Consider the following 18,103-nt stretch of genomic DNA (forward strand, 5'->3'; position numbering starts at 1 on the left):
GAATTGACTTCCTCTTTATGACTGAATAATATTCCATTGTATGGACATATTGCATTTTGTTTATCCATTTATCCATCAATGGACACTTGGGTTGTTTCCACCTTTTGGCTACTGTTAATAATGCTGCTATGAATATTTGTGTACGAATATCTGTTTGAGTTCCTGTTTTTCATTTTTGGGGGGTATATACCCAGAAATGAAACTGCTGGGTCATACAGTAATTCTGTCTCATATTTTGAGGAATTGTCAATCTGTTTTCTAGAGCAGTTACCCCATTTTACATTCCTACCAACAGTACACAAGGGGCTCAATTTCTCTGTCTTTGCCAATACTTGTTATTTGCTGCTTGTTTGTTCTTAAAAATAGTCATCCTAATGGATGCAATCAATTGAGTTTTTAGTTTCAGTGATTATATTTTTCATCTTTAGAGTATCCATGTTTTTCATACTTCTATTTTATTTTATTTAGTAACACTAAATATGATTCTGAATGTTGTATTCTCTATTTGAAGTTTTTGTGTATCAGTTTCTATTGTCTCTTTTACTACTCATTTCACTAATAGTGTGTGTTTCTTCTCTGTTTAGTTTTTAAATTATTATTGTGAATTTCTCATTTCCTTATACATTTATCCACGGGAATTCTTTGAGCTTTCAGTTGAAGGTGAGTTCCTCCAGAAACGATTTGTGTTTACTTTAGCAACCCCTGGAAGGCCTTGATAATTTGGGACTACTTTAAATTTAATTCTGGCTTGAGGTTGTTTAGATTCATAAGTAGTATAAACTTGTACCAAAATTTATGTGGGGAGCAGACTGAGATTATGAATTCTCAAGAGAGACTTTTACCCCTTCAATGAACAGCAGGGTCAAGGTTTCTCCATTGTTTCTTTCTGCATGTTGGTTTTTATTTCTTTTTCACCCTAACAGAATATCACTCTTGGGTCCCATTTGAATGCAAGAGGGAGTGTCTCCCATTATATTTGCTAATTTTAGAAGGCTCTCAGCTTTTTTTCCTTGCCTGAACCTTAATTAAGATGAGAGACATTTTACATTCCTAGTGGTAAAAAGGACCACAGCAAAGGTACAAATTCTTCTCAAATTAATTTGTAGTTTAAAGGAAATTCTATTCAACATTCCAGAGTTATGTGTGTGGCAAGAAAGAAATATGGGAAAAGAATTCTAAGAATAAAGGGGCACCTGGGTGGCTCAGTTGGTTAAGCGGCTGCCTTCGGCTCAGATCATGATCCCAGGGTCCTGGGATCGAGTTCCGCATTGGGCTCCCTGCTCGGCAGAGAGCCTGCTTCTCCCTCTCCTTCTGTCTGCCGCTCTGCCTTCTTATGCTCTCTCTCTATCTCTGTTAAATAAATAAATAAATAAATCTTTAAAAAAAAAGAATTCTAAGAATAAATTCACGTGAAGGGGAAGAAATTGAGAAAGAGAAATAGGAAGAGGGAAGAATTTCCCTACTTGATATTGAGCTGTATCATAAAGCTGTCCAAAAGAAATGGTGTAATACATAATCAATAATAAAGCAGCCTGGGGGTGCCTGGATGGTTCAGTCGGTTAAGCGTGAGCCTTCAGCTCAGGTCCTGATCCCAGAGTCCCGGGATCAAGCCCCGCATCGGGCTCCCTGCTCAGTGGGGAGTTTGCTTCTCCCTCTGCCTCTGCCTGCCCCTGCCTCCACTTATACGCTTTCTTTCTCTCTGTCAAATAAATAAATAAAATCTTTAAAAAAATTAAAATAAATCAACCTAAATAGCTCAGAAGTAGACCCTATAAAACATAAGCTTAATGTATAATGGAAAACTTATCACAAGTCAATGAGAAAGGGGTGGATTATTCAACAAATGGTGTTGCTCAACAGACTATGTAGTGGGGGAGGTCTATATTCTCACTTTCTTGTACACATTAGATAAATTTGGGCTAAGTTACATAACTGAATATAAAAGCAGCTGTAAAATCATATGTTGTATGAGTGACTCTCACTCTGGTCAAGAGAAGTTTCTGAAAACAAAAGCAACTGGAGACATAACATAAGGGAAAATAACTAGATAAAAATAGAAAATGTGTACAGCAGAAGTCATAGAATTATACAATTATCACCTAGGGAAAAATCTTCAATAGTATAAACAAGAGAAAACAATTCCTCTGTCCTTATGACATATGACATTGCTTTATTACTCTAAAATATTTTAGTGTCTGCTTTTTTCCCCAAACTCATTTATTCCCCACTCAAAATGCTGCCTCCAGGTATCAGAAGTGTGTCCACTAACCTGGTAAAAGCATTATGACATGATGCTTTCCTTTACTTCCTGTAGATTCAAGTCTCAATCCATTATAATATCCCTTTAGCCCGAAGAACATCTTTAGTATTAAGAAACACTAGTGCAAGTCTGCTAGCAACAAATTCTTTCAATTCTCATTTATTTGAAAATGTCTTTACTTCAACCTTAAGATATTTTTTGCTGAGTACAAAACTCTGGGTTCACTGTTTTTTGCGTTTTGTTTGTTTTCTAAAATGTCACCCATTGTGTTCTGATGAGAATCCATGTTTTTTCCCCGTTTGTGGTATGTATCCACCCCCCCCCACCTCTCCCCTGGCCCCCCTTAAAGAATATCTCTGGAATTCTGCAGTTTGACTAGGTAAGGTGCTTTTTCTTTGTATTTGTCCTGCTTCTGGTTTGCTGAGCTTCTTGGATCTATAAATAAATATTTTTCATCAAATTTGGATTTTTTGGCCATTATTTCTTCAAATACCTTTTTCTGCTAAGTGTATGATTTCAGGCAGCAGCAAGTTGATCTTAGGGCCACATAGTGTGGTGAAGGAGCTGGGGTTAGGCTGTGAAGCCCTTTGGACAAATCATTTAGACATTTAGTTTCCTCTTTTACAGGAGAGAAAATTATAATCTTCACCTTGTGGGATTTCTCTAAGACTTAAATAGAATGGTGCTTATCTAAATGGCACTTGGAAGGTATGAGTGAATGATGCACCTTATTCTGTTTAAAGCATTTCTCCAGGAGGCCCCAGCTAAAATACACATATAATCAATTATCTTTTATGAATATCCTAAAAGACTCATTTGTTGAATTACCTGGCAAAGAGCAAGGAATATTTTTGTTCTTTTGCTGTGTTTACAGTAGGGAGACACAGGAAAAGTTCCCAGCATGGGCGCTAGGGTTTTGGGAGACTTTGCAAAGGCAAATGGGCACACACATTCCAGTTTGTGTTGATCAGCAACCTGCCTTTCCCCAGCCAGGAGAACTGGTCCATTCATCCTTGTTATCAAATGTGTAATGCAGGGCGCCTGGGTGGCTCAGTTGGTTAAGCGACTGCCTTCGGCTCAGGTCATGATCCTGGTGTCCCGGGATCGAGTCCCGCATCGGGCTCCCTGCTCGGCAGGGAGTCTGCTTCTCCCTCTGACCCTCCCCCCTCTCATGTGCTCTCTCTCTCAATCTCTCTCTCTCAAATAAATAAATAAATAAAATCTTTAAAAAAAAATGTGTAATGCACATGAAAGAATGTGCAAAACTGGAGATGTCCGTATTGTTATATTCAAAACAAAACAGTAGGACAGACTTACTGTCAGAATTAATGTCTTCCAGTTCTCTCAATTATCATTGGTTTAATCTGACAAGTGTTTGCTTTAGACGTTGATGCTTTGTCTCTGTGTAATTTTCAGCACCAGAAAAACAACAGGGTTGTAACTGCAGAGATAAACGAGGTTTCTAAATTACCTGTTTCATTTCTCTATGTTGCTTAGGATGCTACTGTCAGTTTGGAAAGGTTGGCTCATTGTGAGGGAATGTGTGTGCATGTTGGAGGGGAGGGCTCCTGAATTGCTGTTTCCTGAGTGTTTATTTGTGATGGGCAGATGGAGATCAATGCTGGAGATGAGTGGAACTGAATGAAGTCTACCCGGAGGAAAGATGTGCAGATTAGGGGGCAGTGATGACACGTGTTGCAAGGCAGGCAAAGAGAATTCATGTTAGGTTAGAGAGAGAATGGGAACCTGGCCACAACATGAGTCTGCATGCTCATTTGCTCATTATGGGTGAATGAGTGTAAAAATGTACTGAAATGCTGCCCATGGTATCTGCCAACATCTATTTGCATATTATTTTTCCCTTTGATTGGCAATATGTCCCATGATTGGGAAGAAAGTTTTGGTACAGACAGAAGGTCAGGCACCACTGCAAATATACTTAGGTCACTGTAGTGTCAATTAAGGTATTTCTCCTTCACTTGAAAAAATTCTATCCACAGTCAATTAGTAAGTCAACAGTTATATTGACTTTAACATCAGTGTTTTACTTTAAAACTTAAAATTTAAAACTTTAAAAACTTAAGATTATTACATGGGAACAGAGATACACAAATCGAAGCATCTCTGCCCCCCCAAAAAAGAAAATTCTGCGAAGAGATATTTGTACTTTTTGGTTCTGTGACAACCAATTAGAATGCCAATCAGCCAACCTGACAGATGACCAATGGTGGGGCAATAAGCTATTCAGGACATCTAACAAATCTGTCTGGTGACACTTAAATAGGAAATCTAGTAAGAATAAAATATTCTCCTGAAAATTCTTCTTTAAAACAAGACAAACAAACAAACAAACAAAAAACAAAAATCAGGGCACCTGGGTGGCTCAGTCGGTTGAGTGTCCAGCTCTTGATTTTGGCCCAGGTCATGATCTCAGGGTCATGGAAGTGAGTCCCAAGTAGGGCTCTGCACTCAGCAGGGGGAGTCTGTTGGAGATTCTCTCTCTCCCTCTGCCTCTCCCCCCACCCGCTTGAGTGCGTGCACACTCTCATGGGCTCTCTCTCTCTAAAATAATAAATCTTTAAAATAAACACATTAAAAAAACAAAAAAGAAAACCCAAAAGTACAGCAGTGATCCCAGCATTATGGTATGCTGAGTTATCCAGGTTGATCTAGTAGGAGTGTGGGGTTGGCCTGCCTGAAGCTTATTGGCATGAGAGACAAAGGAAGCTTCTGGGATGGAACTCAGCTGAAGGAGAGAAAGTTCACGTTCACAAGTTTGTTTCAAAGCCAGTATGAAATAAAAAGGACAGTTCTCATGATAGCCAGGTTGCTTATATTGCATCCTTGAGCTTTGTTTCCAGGATTTCATGGGAGAGGAGACTAATTAAAAGAAGGGGTAAGACATAACAAGTCTCCAGACAGTGGGAGCCCAGGGCAGCCCTGGTGTGTGGTTTGTGCAAGTGTGTTTCAGAACTAGCACAACTGGACATCAGGCATCTTTTCTCCACCTGGGATAAGCTTGGAGCACAGGTCAGATGTGGCTGGGGAGACTGCTGGGGCCAGATGGGAGAATGCACGGTATAGATCCTTCTGGGCACTCTGGGAATGGTTTGGACACATCTGAGCAAGTAGGGGAGTGAGAATAGAGAGTAGACGCCAGTTTCTTTTTTGTCTGCTCACATTCCTTCCCTTTGGGAACTACTCCTTCCTCTATTTCCATGAGACTGGTAGAAACCCCCATTCAACTTCCTCCCCACATTGCTGCCATGTCCCACAGAGGTACACATGTGACCCAGGCTAGCCCACAAGAGAATGCTACTCTGTTGGAATCAGTGAAAGGTGCATGTACTTGGGCTTATGACCCAAGCGGAGCCTATTAGAGTGTTTTTGTAGGGTTGAAATGGATTCTGTGCACTTCAAAGACCATCATTTCTACCCTGGAGAGATTTGGCAGAAAATACAGCCATCAGAAAAACTGTAAGATGGAGAGAACAAGACAGATTTTGAGGACCTGGCTTCAGCCTTATGTATAGCTGGCAAATCCTAAACTTTTCAGTTATATAACGGTGAACTTCCAAATTTCCCTACAGTTGTTTAAATCAGATGTAGATTACTTGCAATTGAGTGATTCTTTTTTTTTTTTTAAAGATTTTATTTATTTGACAGAGAGAGACACAATGAGAGAGGGAACACAAGCAGGGGGAGTGGGAGGGGGAGAAGCAGGCTTCCCGTTGAGCAGGGAGCCCGATGCGGGGCTCTATCCCAGGACCCTGGGACCATGACCTGAGCCGAAGGCAGACGCTTAACAACTGAGCCATCCAGGTGCCCTGCAATTGAGTGATTCTTGACTAACATGGAGAAGCGATCATTTGTTTCTGGTTTTGACTATTTCAAACTATGGTTGGCTGTGATAGCAAAAACACGAATCTCAGAGAAAGAAGTCAGGGACAGATTGTACTTTCCTCAGTTTTGTGCCCAATGTCTCCTAGGGAAATTGTTAATAAGAACGGCAATACTGGAATGCCTGGGTGGCTCAGTCAGTTAAGCGTCTGCCTTCGGCTTAGGTCATGATCCCAGGATCCTGGGATCAGGTCCCGCATCAGGCTCCTTGCTCAGCAGGCAGCCTGCTTTTCCCTCTGCCTGCCGCCCCCCAACCCCCTGCTTGTGTGCTCACATGCGTACTCTCTCTCCCGATCTCTCTGACAAATAAATAAAATCTTTAAAAAAAAAAAGCAGCAATGTTTATCTTTGGACATTTTCAAAAACTTGATGGTTTAATGAGATAATTGCTGATTATGATGTGCCCAAGAGTATTTCCTCTGAAGCGTCTACATCTCCCTTCTCCTTAATAGAGCCTCATATCATGGCACTTGGCCCCCTGATCTCCAACAGACTGCAATGTTCTCATTGCCTCTGTTTCTCTGAGAAATGAGGGGGAGGGGAGATAAAGAAGTGGAAGATGTTTTTTGGGGGGGGGTAAGATTTCTAATTTGTATTCAGCTGGAGAGAAGTTGAGAAAAGACAGTGGGGCTTTATCCTTTCCATCATTGCTTCATGTAGAATCTATGATTCTTATCCGAAATCCCCTTAGGTAATTCATCATTCATCACTTAACAAATGTTTGCAGGCCTCCTCTGGGCAGGCACTCTGCTTAGCACACAACCGTGGACAGGTAGGACAGCGCCTTGCCTTTATGGAATTTCAGCCTAGCTGGGGGAAGATAGATAATTAAATAATTTAAACGAAATGTAATACGTGTTATGAATGGAGAAGTATGGCGTGCTAATCAAGACTCTTAATAACAAGTGAGAGAAACCAAATTCAAGCTAGCGTAGATAAAAAGAGGCTATTTACTGACAGCGTTAACAACCCTGGGTACTTCTGTCTTTAGGCTTGGCTGGATCCAGGGTCCCGACAATGTAATCCAGTCTCTCTGTCCCCATCATCCTCATTGCCTTACCTCTATCTCTCTCGGACCTTTGCTTTCTTCTGTATCTTCTTCATTCTCAGGCAGGCTTTCTTGCTGGCAGAGATAGCCATTGTTAACTCCAGAAAAACATCACCCTTAGTACATGAGATCTCATAAAAAGGGAGCTCCTTTTTCTCCCAGTCCCCATAGCAAACTCCTCAATTATTCAAAAAGCTTTTTTTGGTCCATGCTTACTACCGTATCAATAATTGTGCCCAGAACTTTGAGGTTTTATTCCTGGCAGGTCCTGTTTGTGGGTCCATCCTGAGGCTGCACTAAAGAATCTGTGACGTGTACTCTGGAACACTTTTTGGCAACCCCTGAAGATAACATGTGTACCAGATTAAGAGCATCAAGAAAGGTTTATTGGAGGAAACTGATGTGGGAAGGATGAATAACAATTTTTATAGCAATAGCTAACATTTATCGCCTGTTTGCTGTATGCCAGGCACTGTGCTGAGCACTTTATGTATGTATTCCCATTAATATTCACCACAACTTCTGAAATAGGAGCAATTATTTTGTCCATTTCAGAGAAAAGGGAATTGAGGCACAGAGAAGTTAAGTAACATCCTCAAATCCCCACAGGTAGTAAATGAATAGAGTATTAGGTAAGTGAATTGGGAGGGGGGGCGTTCCAGGTGGGGAACTGCATGTGGGCAGACCCCAAGCACCTCTGAGAGACAGACCTGGTGATAGACGTGAGCATGTTGGGGGACCTTAGCATCCCTGCTTCTCCACTACCCTTCACATTCTTTCAGAGCTTTGTTTCCAGAAACTGATAAGCCCATTCAATGACTAAGGATCCAGATGATACACGACATTGAATTCCCTACTCAGATCCAGAATTTTGGCCCCCAGGGTTCTTACCAAACACCATACCTCTACCTAAATTGGTCTTTTTGAGAAGGCTCACCATGGGTGGCCCATCATTCCAATGGTTTTAACAGCATTGCAACAATTACGTGGTTCCCCATGGCAGTTGTGTGATTCTATTTGGCAGATGGGCTAGTCTTAGGGAGTAACCCAACCTACTTAATTTTTCCCTGGGTCCTGAATTCATTGGTATTGCCATTTTCTGGTTGTCCCCCCATCTCCTTTTCCCCATATTGGAGAACTTTTCTGGACATAGATCAAAACCGGTGGCAACATTTCCAGGTGTCTTTCATTTTATAATAGGTCACCATCTCCACTGCAAGCACTCTGGGACCCAAAGTCTGAAACCATCCTGTGGAGAACCGTGGTATGCATGCATCACCCTAGAGCCTAAGGATACATCATCAGAAGTGGTATATTTCTATTTACAGAGACATTTGGAGCACAGTCAGCTCTTAACACCTGTTCTGCCCAAGTCCAGAACCAGGTAAGTAGCTTGTGGTCATCATTAAGGTCAAGCAGTCTGAAATATCATTCTGTGCTGTGGTTGGGAAAGATGAGGAAGAAGGTAACAGTGAGTGAAAAGACCATACTGAGGCATTGTTGGAAGCCTTTGAGGTAGAATGACAATCATCTGATGACTTTTAGCCACCATGATACTCTTTGAATGAACTTTGTCTTCAGTACATGAACAGCTAAGATCTGCTTTCACCTTGGCTTTCTAGAGAAACCTCAACTTAAGTTTCACCATGATGCAGGAATTATCTTGGCATAGGCACCAATCCATCAGGAGGGTGCAGGACTATAAACAGTGGTTCAGTTGAAATGGTGCTAGCTAGCTGAATCTCAGCCCCACCTGCTGTGATCGCGTATTCTCTTTTCACCTAAGAGATGGAATTCAATACCCAATACAAGACAATCAGATGCCCCTCTATGCCGGTGGCTCTTAAAGGTGGGTGATTTTGCCTTCCAGAGGCCATTTGGCAATGCCTGGAAACATTTCTGGTTGTGGAAGGGTGCAACTGTCACCTAGTGGTAGAGGCCAGGGATCCTGCTGACTTCCGTACAATACACAAGGCAACAAAGAATTCTCTGGCCCCAAACGTCAATGGTGGAGAGAGTGGGAAACCCTGATCTGGCTAACATCCTCAGCTGCCTATGCTCTGCAGTATGACCAACCCTCTGCTGACGGCTTTATTGCTTTCAGCTTGTCAACTTCGGGGTGTGCTGTTGGTTCATATTGAAAAGCCCTTCATAAATACTATGCCCCTGTGGCTTTTTTCTCCACTAAGCCTCGTAGCAGTCAGAGAATAAAACGATGAGACATTAATGAAGGTATTCTGCTGCTATTTCCTTTTATGTGAAGCATGCATTGGGTGAAAAATATTGATGATAGTAATAATAATGATGGGTAGCCTTTATGGAGTCATTATTATTATGTGCCAGGCACTGCAAAGGGGACTTTCCGGCTTTCTCTCAACTCTTAGAGCAGCTCATTAGTTCATTAGCTCATCAGCTTTCCTATTTTTTTTAGATGAAGGAACAAAGGCCTGAAGAAGTCAATTACCCACTGAAAGTCCCACAGGTAACTCTGTATCTACCACCTGTGTTCTCAGCCACTGCATTGGGCTTGTGGCCTTAGCCCACTCTCTTAGGAGGAATGTTCAGTGTAAGATGCAAACACAGAGACCTAATTCCAAGATTGTGAGGTGAGCATAGCTCAAGGCAGGAATGGGATGGCTAGGGATATGGACACACTGTTGAGAAACCCAAAATGTCTTTGCATAAAAGTTCTACTTTTGCTTTGCCAGGTAGAAACTTCTGGGGTGTTTGGGTGAGCTGAGATCTCATACTTTTTTTTTATCTTAATGTGGCAAGAAAACTTCATGAGCAATGAACATTTCCAGAGTGCAAAAACCACTGTGCTAGGCTTGGCTGAAGCTGATATATCACCCAAGTGGCATGCCTTTCTAGAAATCCAAAGAAAGAGATGGCTTCTGCCAGATCAAATTCCTGCAGAAATTAGCTAAGCCTCACAAAAGGTAATGAATGATCTGGTGAGCTGCCTCCAGGTGCCATGCAGAACCCTAAGGTCTATAAGCAGACCTTCCCTGGTTGAGTGAGACAGGTGGAAAGGACAGTGGAAGAGAGTCAGAAGTCTAGGTATCAGGGTCCACGCCCTTTTCTTTGATTCCTTTCCTTCCAGTCAGAAGAGGAGAAGAGGAAATAGTAGGAGGATAGAGGAAAGAACACAGAGTAGGATGGAGCTAGTGTTTGTTGACACCCCCCCTCACTTTCACACATTATCTCATTTAATCCTCTCAACAATCAGTCAAGGGTTGATAGTGTTGCGCTCTCTTAAGGAGACCGTAAGATGTTAAATAACTTGATCAAAGTTACAAGCTGATGAGCAATGGAGTCCAGAGTCACGCCCACGCCTATCTGATGCCAAAGTCCGGTTTTCCCCACTCTGCCCCTCTGTTCACAGTGGGAAACAACAGCTTTCCGAAGCTCATAGCAAGAGTGCTCACATCAGCTGAAAGCAAGTGGGCTGCCTGTGGGGGCAGCACAGCTAGGAGACTGCAAATGCTGTAGTCAAGGAGGATGTGGAGATCTCGAAGGTTTTCCTATCATCCACACTGGGTGCAGGAGCCAAGTGGGAGAGAGCAACTGTGTGAAACACCTTTACGACAACAAATTGATCAATAAGCAAACGGAGACATGGGTCTTAGGTGTCGAAGAGCCCCGCACTGCCAGTCCCAGGCCCTGGCTCTGCCTCTACTTGGTCCCGTGACCAGCATGGGGCCTCCCCGCTTCTGCACAACCAGAGGTTTGCGCTGCTGGTGCTTAGGTCATGACATTTGCAGCTCTGACAGTTCTTTGAAAATACGATTTCCACCATATATTAATTTGCTAGGGCTGCTATAATAAGACAGGGGGCCTTAAATAGCAGAGATTTATTTTCTCACAGTTCTGGAGGCTGGGAGTCTAAGATCAAGGTGCCAACATCCTTAGGTTTTGTTTTGTTTTGTTTTGTTTTGTTTTCCCCACACATTAGAATTTTATTTTTGTGTACACATTTGTTTAACAGTCACTGAATTTCTAGGCCAGGTTCAGGTGACTGAAGAGCCTTTATAATTAGTATATATTGTCTAGATCTGAAATATGATGCAAACACAGTCTGGAGAAAAATGGGAAATAAAATCTTTCTAAAGACAGGCTTAGAAATTCTAATCCAGTAGGTTAAGATGTTTCCTTTCTCTGATCGCAGGGCTGACTCATACCTGGCTGCGAGGCCACCATTCATAGGTAGAGCTGAGAAAACAGGGTACAGACTTCCAAAAACAAGACCACCCAATCCACCCCGTGTTATGGTACAGATTTCACAATTCAAATCACCTGTATTCAAAGGTCAACTTACCAAACCTTTGTAGGATACACACTCCATCAAAACTGAGATCACTGCCATTGGAAAGCCAGCAGCTGTGACAAACCATATGCGCCTGTGTCCCATTGAAGATGAGTCCAAAGAGACTATTTGCTGTGAGACCACAGAAAGCAGCATTAGGTCCAATACATATTGATCCATGCTCAAGTAGATTCTTTCTGCTTCTGGGAGTTGGTTAATTTTTCTGGTTATGATATTGAAAATTAAGTTTTCCTTGACAGTATCCTCTGGTTCATGATTTTCCATCTAGAGCCTTATGCTTTCCTCATAGCAGTTGGCACCTCCAGCAGTCTTCCTCGGCCACGTTGGGGCTCAGTCCAACCTTTGTTCAACTGGCCTGAGTGCAGCCATCTTGGGCTGACACATGACTGAGGTGCAAGCTTAGCTTCTTTTGAAGCTTGTCGATGGCCGTCCTCTTACTGTGTCCTCATGTGGCCCCTCCTCTGGGCTCACACATCCCTGGCATCTCTCTATATATTGATGCCAGTCATGTTGGATTAGGGCCTCATTTAATTTAATCACTTCTTTAAAGGCCCTATCTCCAAATACGGTCACATTCTGAGTTCTGGGGATTAGGGCTTCAACATTAGAATTTTAGGGGGACACAATTCAGTCCCTAACACAGTATATAATCTAGAATGTTCTCATGTGTTTCCTAAATTTATATGTCAGTGGATTTTGTATGTTAAAGGACACAGCAAAAGTATGGGAATTTAGTTAAAAACTTTTTTCATGGAGCACAAAATACTTCCAAACACTATGGAAACCCAATAGGAAATACAGACCATTGGCCTTCACATTTTAAGCAAATTTAAACTGGGAAGGTGAGTGAGGAAGATTCCTCTCTCAGTGGTGACTCCTGCCAGGGCTCAGGGCTCAGGTTAGAGCTTACTTCCCGTCAGTACTGGAGGGCTGACCTGGCAAAGCAAGCCCAAGCCCAGGGCTCTAGTTAAACAGGGGCTCCAAAAGGTTTTCATTTGAAAAAAATGTAATGCTAGAGAAAGAAAAACATTGAAGGGAATCAGGGCAGCAGGGAAAAAAACGGAAATGGTTAGACTTCTTCACACTTATTTATATATATATATATGTATATATATGTATATATATATATATAATTTTTTTTTTAGAAAGAGAGCAGGCGTGTGGGCCAGGAGGGTTGGGGGGGCGGTGGGGAGGGTGGTGGACAAAGGGGAGGGGGAGGGGCAGAGGGAGAGAATCTTAAGCAGACTTCGCACACTGAGAGCGGAGCCCGATGTAGAGGTCAGTCTTACAACCCTAAGATCACGACCTGAGCCAAAATCAGGAATCGGCCCCTTAGATGACTCCATTATTTTAATATTTTTATTTTGAATATGTATGGAGAAGATAGGACATCCTCAACTTTTCAGAGCTCGTGCTCTGTGTCCCTGGTTACCTGGCACTAAATGCCTGAAAAGCTCGTCAATAGTTGAATGGCAGGCCTGAGTTGGTTTCTTGACAAACCACAAAGGCCAGTGAGAGTTGAGGATGAAGGCATGGGTGTTATGTGACTATATAGATTTTGGGGGTGATGATGGGGCTGGAGGCAGAATTTCATCTTGTTTTGGCTACAATCCTGATTTTTAACAACATCTATTGAGTTTGTTGTAAATTTTCAATGCAGAATATTGAGGTAAGTAAGTATACAAAACAACTAAAACTCCTTCTAGGGACAACATTTTTATGTTTCCAGCTTGATTATATATAATATGTGTGTATAGAGTTATGCTTATATATGTTAATGTAAGTGTATATGTGTGTATATATAAAATTTTGCAGACAAAAGCACTGTATCCTATTCTTACAATCTGAGTACTTCCCACAACATTAAATATTGTTTGAAAACATGATACTTAATGGCAACTTAATATTCTATTCCACTTTATGGATGTATCTGAATGTATTTAGCCTACTCTTTATATTTGGACATTTATGAGCTTTCTTCTTTTGCTACTATAAATAACCTTGTGCTAAATATACATGGACATAAATCTTTGTGGGCATCTCTCACATTTTCTTACAGCTGTATATTCTAACAAAGATGTACATCATAAGAAAGACCCTTCTGCTCGAGGGTAGGCACACCGTCTCTGTGGTGAAGAAAAAGCACTTTCTACTGTAACATAGTCATGCATACAGCTGGCTTCAAAGGTCTCCTGAAAATCTGGCAGAGATCTGATTTCATTCTCTATCAGCTAACCAATAGTCAAATCCTCTAAACCCGAGGGCTGTACTTTTCAATGCTAATGGACGCCAGGCATGTCACTGTCTCTTCCAGAGGGGCCATGTTTTGTCAAGGTGTTTATAATTCTTCCCATCTGGCCCAGGGGAGACTGTCCCTAGGATAGAAAAGCTGTATTAATCAGGACTCTTGGATGTAAGTGACAGACACCCAACACAAATGGCTTTGGCAAAAAGGAGCATCTCTCTGGCTCTTCTCCAGATGGGCAGCCTCAGTGAGCACTGGAATGGGGACTTGGGCACTATTAGCACTCACTTCATCCCTCCCCTTAGACTTCCCTGTGTCCACTTCTCTCAGGCTGGCTAATTCCAGATCGCTGCAACTGTGCCTGCTGCTGGTACCTAGCTGATACCTGTCCAGGTCTGCTGTCAGGGAGGAAAGAGACTTCTCTTTTTTCCAATTCCCAAAGGACTTGGGATGGCTTCTAAGGTGACCTCAGTTCATGTCATCTACCCACATGCTGTGGGTCTTCACTGTAGCCAGGAAATAATTGGCTTGGATCAGCAGCCTCCCACCCCCCCAAAAATTTCTATGCTGACAGTGATGGGGTTCTGTGAACTGGTTGTCCCTATTGAAGATGCAAGAGTGGGGGAGGTTGGGAGGGACAAGAGCAGAATCTCCCAGAAAAGGGGATAGTGCTGGTTCCAGAAGAATAAAAAGGAGCTGGTCAGGTAACAGTAGAGGTCTTCTGAAGAATGCAGTGGTAACTATGTTCTTTCCCTCCCCACCTGGACCCCCAGGGAACCGGAAGAGTGATGGCTTAACCACTCAGTCCTTGCAGGGCCAACAACTGACAGCCTTCTCCTGCAAAGTTTCTCGTTGTAAGAACACTCCTTTATTATGGAAAATGAAATGCTCCAATTCAGCATTTTGCATGACCCCACAAATCAGTCTAGCCGTTGAAGTTAATAGTAACGTTCTCTGGGCATTCATTATGGTACCAGCTAGGGTACTAAACGCTTTCCATGAATATCGCCATTCATTCATCACCAGCACCATAATCCTTGTTTCAGGAATGAGGAGAGCGAAACTTGGAGCAAATGAAGTAATTTGCCTAACTATATGTAGCTTAGCAGTTGCAAAGCCAGGATCTGAAGCCATGTTCTCTGACTCCAGAGCCTACATGCTTAATCAATCCAGGATACAGTCTTGAAACATTAGAAAATGAAACAGCTCTGTTTCCTTGATCTGCTTAATAATAACTATTATTAAGTGAATATTTTCTATATGTAGACCTATACCAGGTGCTTTACATATATATGTGTATATAAATATACTTTATTATATTATATATAAATGTAGATAATATACAGTTGATCCTTCAACAACACAGGTTTGAATAGTGTAGGTCCACATATTTTTACAGTACGGCACTGTAAATGTATGTTCTGTTCTTTACGATTTTCTTAATAACTTTTTTTCTAGCTTACTTTATTATAGGAATGTAGTATATAATACATATGACATACAGAATATATGTTAATTGACTGTTTATGTAACCTGTAAGACTTCCAGTCAATTGTAGGCTATTAGTAGTTAAGTTTTTGGGGAGTCAAAAGTTATACACAGATTTTTAACTGCCTGGGGGTGTGGTGGGGTATGGGGAGGAGGGAATTTGGTGGCCTAGCCCCTATTTTGTTCAAGGGTCAACTGGGTAGTCTAATTATACATATAATATGTAGTTTTATATATAATATGTAGTAGTTATATAAATGTATTTTATATACACACTATATATAATATTTAGATATAAATACTACATATACTACAGTTTTAGGTTTACAATAATATTGAGGGGTATATACAGAAAGTTTCCATATACTCCCTTTCCCCCACTCAGCTTCCCATATTATTAACTTCTTGAATTAGTGTAGTACCTTTGCGACAGTTGATGAGACAATATTGAAACTTATTATTACCTAAATTTTATAGATTTTTCTAAAATATTTTATTTATTTATTAATATGAGACAGAGAGAGAGAGAGGCAGAGGGAGAAGCAGGCTCCAGGCAGAGCAGGGAGCCCGATGTGGGATTGATCCCAGGACCCCAGGATCACGACCTGAGCTGATGCTTAACCCACTTAACCTGGGCAGATGCTTAACCCGGGCAGATGCTTAACCCACTGAGCCACCCAGGTGCCCAATTCTATAGTTTATATTAAGGTTGACTCTTTGTGTCATCCACTCTATGGGTTTGGACAAATGTATAAGGACACGTATCCACCATTATAGTATCATCTGAAGTAGTTTCACTGCCCTAAAAATACCCTGTGCTCCATCTATTCATCCCTCCCTTCCCTTTCCCCCCATAAGCCCTTGGTAACTACTGATCTTTTTATTTCTCTATAGTTTTGCTTTTTTCCAGAAGTTTGAATCATATAGTGTGTTGCTTCTTCAAACTGACTTCTTTCACTTAGCAATATACATGTAACATTCCTCTATGTCTTTTCATGGCTTGATAGCTCCTTTCTTTTTATCAAGAAATGGTTGACTGGATGTACTGTGGTTTATTTGTTCAGTCACTTATTGAAGGACATCTTGGTTGCTTCCAAGTTTTGGCAATTATGAATAAAGCTGCTGTAAACATTCATATATAAATTTTTGTGTGGACAGAACTCATTTGGGTAAATACCAAGGAATGCAGTTGCTGGTCTGTATGGTAGGACTATGTTTTGTTTTGTGAGAAATTGCTGAAGTGTTTTCCAAAGTAGCTGTACCATTCATTTTGCATTCCCACCATCAACGAATGGGAGTTCCAGTTGTTTCATATCCTTGCCAGCATTTGGTGGTATGGGTGTTTGGGGTTTTAGCTATTCAGTGGGTATGCAGTGGTATTTCATTGTTTTAATTTACAGTTCTCTAACAACATATGATGTTGAATATCTTTTCCTATGCTTATTTGCCATCTGTATATCTTCTTTGATGAGGTGTCTGTTCAAGTCTTTTGCCCATTTAAAAAATTGGGTTGTTTTCTCATTGTTGGGTTTTAAGAGTTCTTTGTATATTTGGGGTACCAGTATTTTATCAGGTATGTGTTTTGCAAAGATTTTCTCCCAGTCCATGACTTGTCTCTTCATTCTCTTAACAGTGTCTTTTATAGAGCAGAGGGTTTTAATGTTAATGAAGTCCAATTTAATCAATTTTTTCTTTTGTGGATTGTGCTTTTGGCGTTGTATTGAAAAAGTCATCACTAAACCTAAAGATCACTTAGGTTTTCTCCTCTATTATCTTGCAGCATTTTTTCATTTTGCATTTTACACTTAGGCCTATGATTTATTTTGAGTTAACTTTTGTGATTTTTTTTTTTTTTTGCATGTGAATGCCGAGTTGTTCCAGCACCATTGGTTGAAGAGACTATCCTTTCTCCATTGAATTGCTTTTGCTCCTTTGTCAATGATCAGTTGGCTATTTTGTGGATCTATTTCTGGGGTCTCTTTTTCTGTTCCATATTTACACATATTTTTCTTTTTTTCTTCAGCTTTACTGACTACATATTTTTCATTGTCACCATGAAGTTATGCCTATCTAGCAGGTAGTTAACTCCCTATTTTGCAGATGAGGAAACTGAGGCCGAGAGAGGAGAGACACAATTACCTAGGCCAGGAGTAGAGGTAGAGTTGAAAACCACATCTGTCTGACTCTGATTCTTTGCCTGTTTGTACCCCCCATGCTGCCTGTTTGTGCTAGGCTGGGACTTGGTCTGTCAAGCTTAACCTTAGAAGGTGCTTTCCAGGGCCTAAATGCTAGCGTCTTCTTTCCTTACTGGTCTTTGACATCATGGCTCATTTGCTCCTTGATTCTAATCAAGGTTGCCTGTCACTCACAGTCCCTCTGGACCTGCCATGCAAATAAATCCTAATCTGCCTGAAATTTAGCTTTACTTAAAACATTCAACCAGGTTTTTTTAAAGCTTTTCCCCTAACTTTTTGCCGAGACTTTGAGCATAATCATTTTTTTCCCTGGCTCACACTGAATCCTTTTTGCCAGGAAGTTGCTTGCTTATGCACCTTATCACTGAGGTTCTCCTAATGTCTTCCTGAAGACAAAACCTGCTGGGTTGGATTGCTAAACTGCACACAGTGCTAAAAGTCCCCTTGGTTAAGTTCTCCCCATACACCCATCAGGGCCTGGAGCACTTGCTCTCGGAATTTACACATTAACTCTATGTTCCCTCTCTGTGTTGCCCAAACAGGGCATTTCTACAACCCACTAAATTCTATTTTACTGCCAAGAGTCTTTAAAAAAAAAATCCCACAATCATATTTCAAACACTAAGGGATAGACTTCTGA

The 18,103-nt window shown here is 41.3% G+C and overlaps 1 pseudogene; it reads right to left on the reverse strand.

Annotated features, from left to right (window-relative positions):
* Nucleotides 1–11,196: 11,196 nt before the first annotated feature.
* Nucleotides 11,197–11,799, reverse strand: LOC110570211 (annotated as a pseudogene).
* Between the last annotated feature and the right edge of the window lie 6,304 nt (nt 11,800–18,103).

The sequence above is a fragment of the Neomonachus schauinslandi genome, chromosome 3 (assembly GCF_002201575.2).
Source record: "Neomonachus schauinslandi chromosome 3, ASM220157v2, whole genome shotgun sequence".
Classification (NCBI taxonomy): Eukaryota; Metazoa; Chordata; class Mammalia; order Carnivora; family Phocidae; genus Neomonachus; species Neomonachus schauinslandi.